Consider the following 7926-nt stretch of genomic DNA (forward strand, 5'->3'; position numbering starts at 1 on the left):
ACAAACCGACGCTTTCAGGAAGCTGCAGCCACGCACTGGGGCTGACACTGCTCCCTGGGTAACACTAGTCTCTCCTCTAAGAGCTCCTTCATAGCAACAGGGATGAAGCACTGCTTCCCTCACCTGAGTGATGGGACACTGCTGGGGAGCACAATCACTGCAGCGTGCTCCAAACTTGGGGGAGAGCTGTGAGCCACTGCACAGCTGGGTTAGAAATTGGGGGAACCCCAGGAGCTGTAGGTACAAGTCTGACACACTTCTGCGTGACCAGAGCTGGAGAGCAAGCTAACTGGATGGACCCTCCCTCTGTGCCTTTTATAATGAAATGAGTAGGTCCAAGGCAACACTCTTCCTGTTGGATTCTGGTCTTCATACTGGGGTCCAAATTGAGTAACATACACTTAAATCCCACTTAAAATAGTTTGCTAAAGTGATCTGTCGAGATGGGATCTAGAGTGCAGTGTCCAGAGTTTACTTCCTTGGAGAGCTCCCAGTCTTCACCATTTCCACCTCTCCCTCCCTCTCTCCAAACGAGGCTGAAACCTTTGCTTTGCAAGTAGAAAACATAATACATGGGGGGGTCTTGCTGGGATTTTTTTCCCTGGATCCACACATGAGTTGCTGTGCATGTGATATCCCATTAAAAAACCTGACAAATTCTGTGACAGTCAACTCTGCACAGGCTTCAATAAACAGTCCTTAAAAAAGACTCAGATTACCAGGGGGATACTGGGCTTTGCAGCATCTAGTTTCATGGGTAGGAAGAATCCCCATCCCCAAGACCTGAAGATTATGGTTACTGAAACTTCAATGATTAGAGTCATCCTGTCCTTATTTTCTTCCTTTTCTTTGATCCAACCAAGGGAATTCCAACTATCAATCATTTTTTTAATGTATTTTACAGGTTTCTTTTTTTATTGGTTACTGGTTTTTTAAGGGTGGTACATATATGTGTTTAAGGGAAACAAGTGCAATCCATTTCTAGTCTTAATTGCCATTTAAAGTGTTGGTATTTGCATGCAGCCATTTTACAAGGATGGATTGGTCTGGCTGCTTTGTGTCTGCAGCATGTCATCCTGTGTAGCTTTGCTCAGCACCACAGCAGTGGTTATATAGTCAGGTGGCTCCATTCATATCAGTTAGTTTGCATTAAGGACCAAGGTACCTGGCTGGCGAAGGCCTCTGGGGCTCTCTGTCCCTTCCTTCTTCTGCCATGCTCTTTGCACAGGCCCCCTTCCTCTGAAAGGAGGGCTCCCCCTGCACTAGAGAGCATCAGCTCAAACACCAGCCCCACCACGCACTCACAGACAGTGCCTGGAGCCACGTACCCTGTGGCAGGGACCTGAGAGGTCAGACTCCTTCCAGCCCATGTGAGAACTCCTAAACCTCAGCCTTCTGGCCACTGCTGCCTGCCCCTGCCAGGGAATTTGGTGCCCAGACACAGCTCTGCCCTCCCTCCTCTGTGCGTACCACGTAAGGGCTCAGCTGTCACCTGGCCTTGAGCATCACAAACCAAGAGTCCCACCAGTTCAAGTATCTGTTCCACACAGATACCACACACACCAGTAATGCTCAGAGGCAGATGTTCATGTTAACACAGGATTACTTATAAAGTGCAACGAACAAGGAAGGGGGATCAGCTACTTTAAATTCCACTTTCAAACAAAGCCTGGCAGGGGGAACAGGGACAGAAGACCCATTTTTTCTTAAGCAAACATTCAGGAGGAACTTTGTCGATTTTTTGCACATTGCTTCTCATGTTGACAGCTTCAGTTTGGTTTGTATTTTTTTTAATACAGATTTTTCATGGAAAAGCTCCACTTTGTGTGTGTCCTGCCATATATGTGAGTCGTAGTGTGCACTGAGGGCCGTCTGTGTACATGTATAACTCTAGGTGAAGATGTTATCTTGGAACAAAAGTAACTGCATGCGCACAGCGTGGTGCATATTGCTCAAGAGGAAGGGAATGACCACCTATGTAACAGTGACTCCCCAGCATTGTGGTTTTTCTAAATAAATCTTCATAAAGGATTTAGCTTTGGCAATCTCTGGTGGTTTTGTGCATTGGATCAAGCTCTGACATCAGATTAAGCCACTTTCGCCACTGGCTCTTGCAGCTTTCACTCCTCTGGATTATCTCTTCCCCTCACGTTACATGCCAGGGGCTGGGTGCTCAGAACTAGGGTTGGGAGCAGAGGCTGGAATTCTCCTCCCAGGTTTAACAGGCTTCCCAGATTTAAAGCAAGTTCATCATAGCTGTTCATGCCTCAGTTTGCACTACTCAAATGTCAACTTAATGCTTTCCTGCCTCCCAACTCAGTGAATGCTTGTGAAACACCAAGACTCCCAGAGGAAGATGCAGCAAGAGGCACACATTTCTCTAAAGGAAGTTAAAAATTCCCATGTTCAGAATGTGTCACACTGAAATACTTTGGATCAGATTTCTGTGATGCATCTAAATCTGCACATGAAGCCCCATGGGACCAAGTACCAGCTCTCCCCAGCTGCTGTGTAAGGCTAGAGACGTAAGATAGCAGTTCCTGTCCTTAAACATACCATAAGAATCTGGCCCAGGTGCCAGAACTTACATGCTTCTGAAAATTATGCCCCGTACCCCAAGACTAGGCTGTATTACTAGGGGTTTTTTTTAATATATGCCATGGCTCTAAAAATAAGTACACAGTGAAAAATAAACACAACAGAGAAGCAGAACTCTGATTATACAACGCTGAGTATTTTCTTCAGCTCTAGTTTTGAATTTTACAGCTCTGAAATTGTGACAAAGCAGTGATAGATCTCTGAAGGCTGCTGTTACTTAAGGAAAAAAATCGAGTGCAGTTTATAAAAGGCTGCTGCCATTGGAGCTGCAAAGACTAGATTTCATGTTTCCTTCATCTAACTCAGGGAAGAGAAATTTCACAGTTTGGAGAAATTTAGAATCTAATTCAACTGTGTGAAGTTGTGTATATAACATCACTGTCATCTGATCAGGATTTTGCATCCAAATCACAGGAAGAAGCACTAAATCAGGTTATCCCTCCTCAGATAGTTCTACTCAGAAAGCCTGTGATGTGGGATTTCTGGGAGCATCAGGTGGAGGGGCATGTAGTTCCTGCCCTCTTCCCCACACAGCATCTCAGCATACACTGATTTCTTCCAGGGTGTACATGCAGCTCTAGGCCTCCAGCGAATCAAGCATACTGTAGAGTGCCTAAAGGCATTGACTAAGTTAATCACTTGTTAAAATGACCCTTATAACCTACACTGCGTGTTAAAACTCACTGCAAAACACATGACGTGCATAAATACAGTTGGGAAAACCTCAGAACACCCCCCCACAACCAACATGCACAACATGCACAACATAATCCCAGGAAGTTCAGTTTACCCACAGAGAAATGAAACATGTTCCCTACCCAGACTGCCTTCTGTCAGTCCCTAAACTCTGAGATCTCACAGTGTCTTTCTACTTTTCCTCTCTTGCATGCCAAAAATATGGATGAGACCTCAAGAACATGAGGAAATCTCAAAGCAAAAGGAGGTATCTGTGTCACAGTTGGATCTGCTGGGACCTGCAGGGCTTAGCTAACATCAGTGGCTGTGCTCATGGGAACTATGCAGAGCAATTCCCAGATCCTCAGTTGTAGGGGAAACGGAGAATACAGCTGCAGAGCAGCTCATGAGGTCACGCACCCCACTTCCTATCTCATAGGGTTTTATTTCTACATTCTTCATAGCTTTTACAAAAACACTGTCCTGCCTCCCTTGCTTTACAGGGGTTATGTTTAAGGCCCTTGAGATTCTGATGATGAATGCAACATGTGCCAAGGGACACAGATCTTGTATCCCACCTTCGCTTTCTGAACCCCCATTTAAGGAATCAGCTTATTCCCTTGTCACTGTTTCTTTGCAGAATGAAAGTTTCCTTTAGGAACCCTTGAAAAAACTCATTTACAAAAGGGTCCACACTATTCCCACAGGCTCTGAGTGTGCATCTTCACGCCTTTGCTATTTCACCCTGTTCACTCCTCTCCCAAACCTGAGCAACAGCAGTGGAAACCCCAGGTCCTTGATTTTCTACAGAGAATGCTGGGTCAGTGTCCCTGTGAATGTGACACAGTGACAGCCTGAGCTGCAGCAAGCTGCATGTAACACCAGCCATCCACGTCCTGGTGCTGCTGTGCAGAAGGTCCCTTGCTCGTGTTCTTTTGATCCATCTACACAAAAGTCAAATCATCTCACTTTTGACCGATACAGGGACTCTAGGGAGTTTTCATACAAGAGAGAGAGGGGCAAGCTAAGTTTTCTGCCATGTTGCAGTAGCTCTGCCTGGCTCTTTCTCTGGCGGCAGCCAGAAGCTCTGCACTCTGTGCCCAGTGTCAGGCTGACGCCAAAGCTGCTGGAGGCTGGCATCCAAATCCAGCTCCTGGAAAGCACTGACTGCTGGAGAGGGAGACCTCAGGGCAAGTACTCTGCTGGGTGTGAGGGTGTTGGACAGCAACCACTACACCATGCAGCTCTCAGAGCAACGCTGAACTATTTTAACAGAGAGCATTTCCACATTAAAACAACAACTGCCAAGGGATGTTTCAGCTCTGTCAGGTATTTGCCTGTGTCTGAGTGGAGCAGAATGGTCAATGGCCCTTGAGGTTTCCTTTTTAAGGAAGAGCAGGAGGGGAAAAAACCCATCAGAACTGTGTTCAGCTGGTTCCCAGGCACAGTAAGGCTCTTTATTCATGCTTTTCTTGCCTATTCCAGTAAAGCAGATGAGCACAGACAAAAGCAGCACAAGGGGCCTCCCTTAATGAGGGTCTGTTTATTTCTTATAGCCAGCTGCCTGACTGTATCAAGTCTGATATTAGGTAGGCTCATTCAGTGAGCAAGGGAGGAGGAAACAAGGCTGCCACATAAAGCAACTGCAGGTATTGTTTTGATTTTTCTGATCATAACTTCATTGATAACATATCAAACAGAATCTGGAAGCCACATTTCATACTTGCCAGTTGCTTGTTTCCTGGCTGTCACCACAGGTAGAGGTCACCTAAAAGCTGCCTGGCCTCTCAGTCTCTGTTGGTGAACACGACATATAAAGAACTCCAAGCCTGAGAATCTCACACTAATTCTGCCACTCGTCCATGAAATGGTTATATACTCATCTCCTGTCTAAATCAGCATTAAGAACTCTGAGATGATGGTGGTGGTGGAGAAAGAGGTCACTGTGTACAAGTGTCTGGTGAACCAGGGCACTGGCACCTGCATACGCTGGTGTTTGTCAGCCAAATTAACTAGGCTGCTTAGAGGTCAAACCTGTTTTCCTGTCCTTATAACAGTTCCCTTAATTCTGTGTTCAGGGACAGAAAAAAAGACGACATGGGCAGGAGCTGCCAGCCAGGCTTCCCCCGCAGCCTGCCCCTACAAGGCAGCACAGTCACCCTACTCCACGCCTGTGGGTTTTCCCACAGGCCTTTAGACTGCTGGAGGGGGGAAGAGTGGGAAGCATCATTAAATGTGTCAAGCTCACTAGAAAATAACAATAGCATCACAATATAATCTCCTTTAAATTCTGCTCTTTAGAACTGATAGCTCTCCAGCAGCTGATTACAGCCCCAGTTAAGCTCTCCCTGCCTTTACACCCCAGATGCGCCAGTTAATCCAGGTTAACAACTGTGACACCTTAAATGCAGCGCAGAGAAGTTTACAGCACCTCTTCTGAGCCTGGAATGAGGCCAAGAGCACTCCTCATGGACCTGAACTCGGCTATCTCACATTTAAGCTGCTCCCCTTGCCGTGATTTTCTGGAGATCACTTCTCATAGATGCATTTGTAAAGAAAAAACAGAGTGCCTGACAGAAGGGGAATGGAAGTTTGATAGAGTGAACAGGAGTGCTCAGCAGCTGCAGCACACCCAGCCAGCAGGGACACAGCCATCATGCCACCTGCCGAGAGCTGGAGTCCCTTCCAGCATCAGAGATTCATATGGTTTGATAGTTCATTTCCATGATGAGAAAGACAAAAGGTTTAAAAAGATGTGTGATGACATTTAAACAAACACATTTGCTGGCATTTGGTATACATTTTTCATTAAAATGAGACAGTCACACTTACTATCTTCTAGTTATTTCCTATTCTATTTTTAAACCAGTGAGAAAATCCAATTAAAAATATTATTTCCCTTCACTAAGTTTTCAAACTGACTCCATAATTAAAAGAACCAGTCAGAACAAGTTACTTCTGATATTTGCACAATGGAAAACACACTGTTTCCAAGGAGAAGTGGCATGATCCTGCATGCCCTGAAGCCAGCCGGGACCCAAACCTACACACAGCCAGTGCAGGGAAGAGAAGCAAACCCCAGATACACTGGCTGAAGGACCTGCTGGTCCTGTGAAGGACCCACACTGTCTTGCTAGCCTGGAGTCAGAATGAATCACTTCAGGAATATCCAAGAAGGGCATCTGGGTGCTGAGGAGGAGACCTGAAAAAGGTTTTGCTTATTGTTTTTCCACTGATGCACACAGTCATTGTAGCATCCAGCTAAACTGCTCAGATCAGTGTTGGATAAGCTATCACAAAGGCCACCCATGTACTTAATCACCGTGGTGCTACAAGTTACAGCTTTACCCAGGGGTTACTGCCAGCTCCTGCTGCTTGTTGTGGGTAATAATGGTGCTTTTTGGTCTGATTTTTCCATAAGAGACACTATGGGGCCATCTGGTCTGGCCTCTTCTGTACCTCATATCCTTAAATTGCATGCCAGTACCCAGCCTATAACTCAAACTAGCCAAACACTTGCATCATTTAGAATAAAAGTAATAGGTTGACAACAGAACTGCGTATGTAGAATGAAGTACAACATATGCAGACATTTCCATGTGCCAAAAGCAAAATCCACCTGCTACAGAGGAAGTGAAAAGCCAAAGGTCTTTGCCAGCTCAGCTGGGGTGGAGGGCTGTGAGCTCAGAGCTGGTGATTAAATTTACCTCTGGACACATGAGCAGTTTGACACACAAGATGTGCCAAAGGTACTGAAAAAGCATTGGCACCAACCTTCTGGATCCTTTTCCGGATGTTCACATCGAGCCCAATCGTTCACTCTGCTTGGAGCTTAACAAAGGAGACCTCAGCAGGCTAATTTACTTGAAAACACTTAAATCAGTGCCAGGGTAATCAGCCCTCTGGATGACCCTTTGAATCTCCTCCCCTGAATAAAACTGCTCTGAAATTAAAGAGAACAGTTTACCCCTAAAGAATTCAGATGCCACAAAGAGTCTGCACAGTAAAACTCTCACCCCAGCTCTGAGGAACTGAGCACAGCACAGCCAGCATTTAGCTTCAGGTGAGCAAGTATCTTTGAAGCTCTGACCATGCCTACTCACTCTCAGCCCATGCCCAGCCCCAGCAGTCATGGCACATCAGATGACTGCACCTACTCTGTAAGAGCTTACAATCAGCACTGCTGCTAGGCTGAGCTATGCCTGGAAGTCCTCTCATCTGCTGCACAGGACACGAACAGTATTCCTATGCTGTGAAGGAAAGCCCAAGAAGCAGCAGGTTACTGCCCTTCCTTACTGGCTCATCATCACAAGACAGGGCCTAGTTCACTGGGTTTGAACAGGGAACACGCATGTACTGTGCTGGAAACACCACAGCCACCTGCTGTTAACTAACATCAGCTTCTTGCAGAGGCAAATGACGACATCACCCTCCTCAGCAAGTTCTCCAAGCAGCAGGAATGAGAAAGCCAGCCCCGAAACAAGTGCTGGCATTCAGGGGGGTGCCCTGCATGGTACAGCTCCCTGCTCTCTTGCTGCGGCTTTGGGAGGTGAGTACCTACAGCTTTGCCAGGGACAGAGCTCACAGCAGGTCTGCCTCCTGTAACAAGTCACAGGATGACAAACAAGTTAGTTACAGGTAAGTGAAGAGTGA

Source organism: Gallinula chloropus (genome assembly GCF_964237585.1).
Source record: "Gallinula chloropus genome assembly, chromosome: 9".
In the NCBI taxonomy this organism is placed as follows: Eukaryota; Metazoa; Chordata; class Aves; order Gruiformes; family Rallidae; genus Gallinula; species Gallinula chloropus.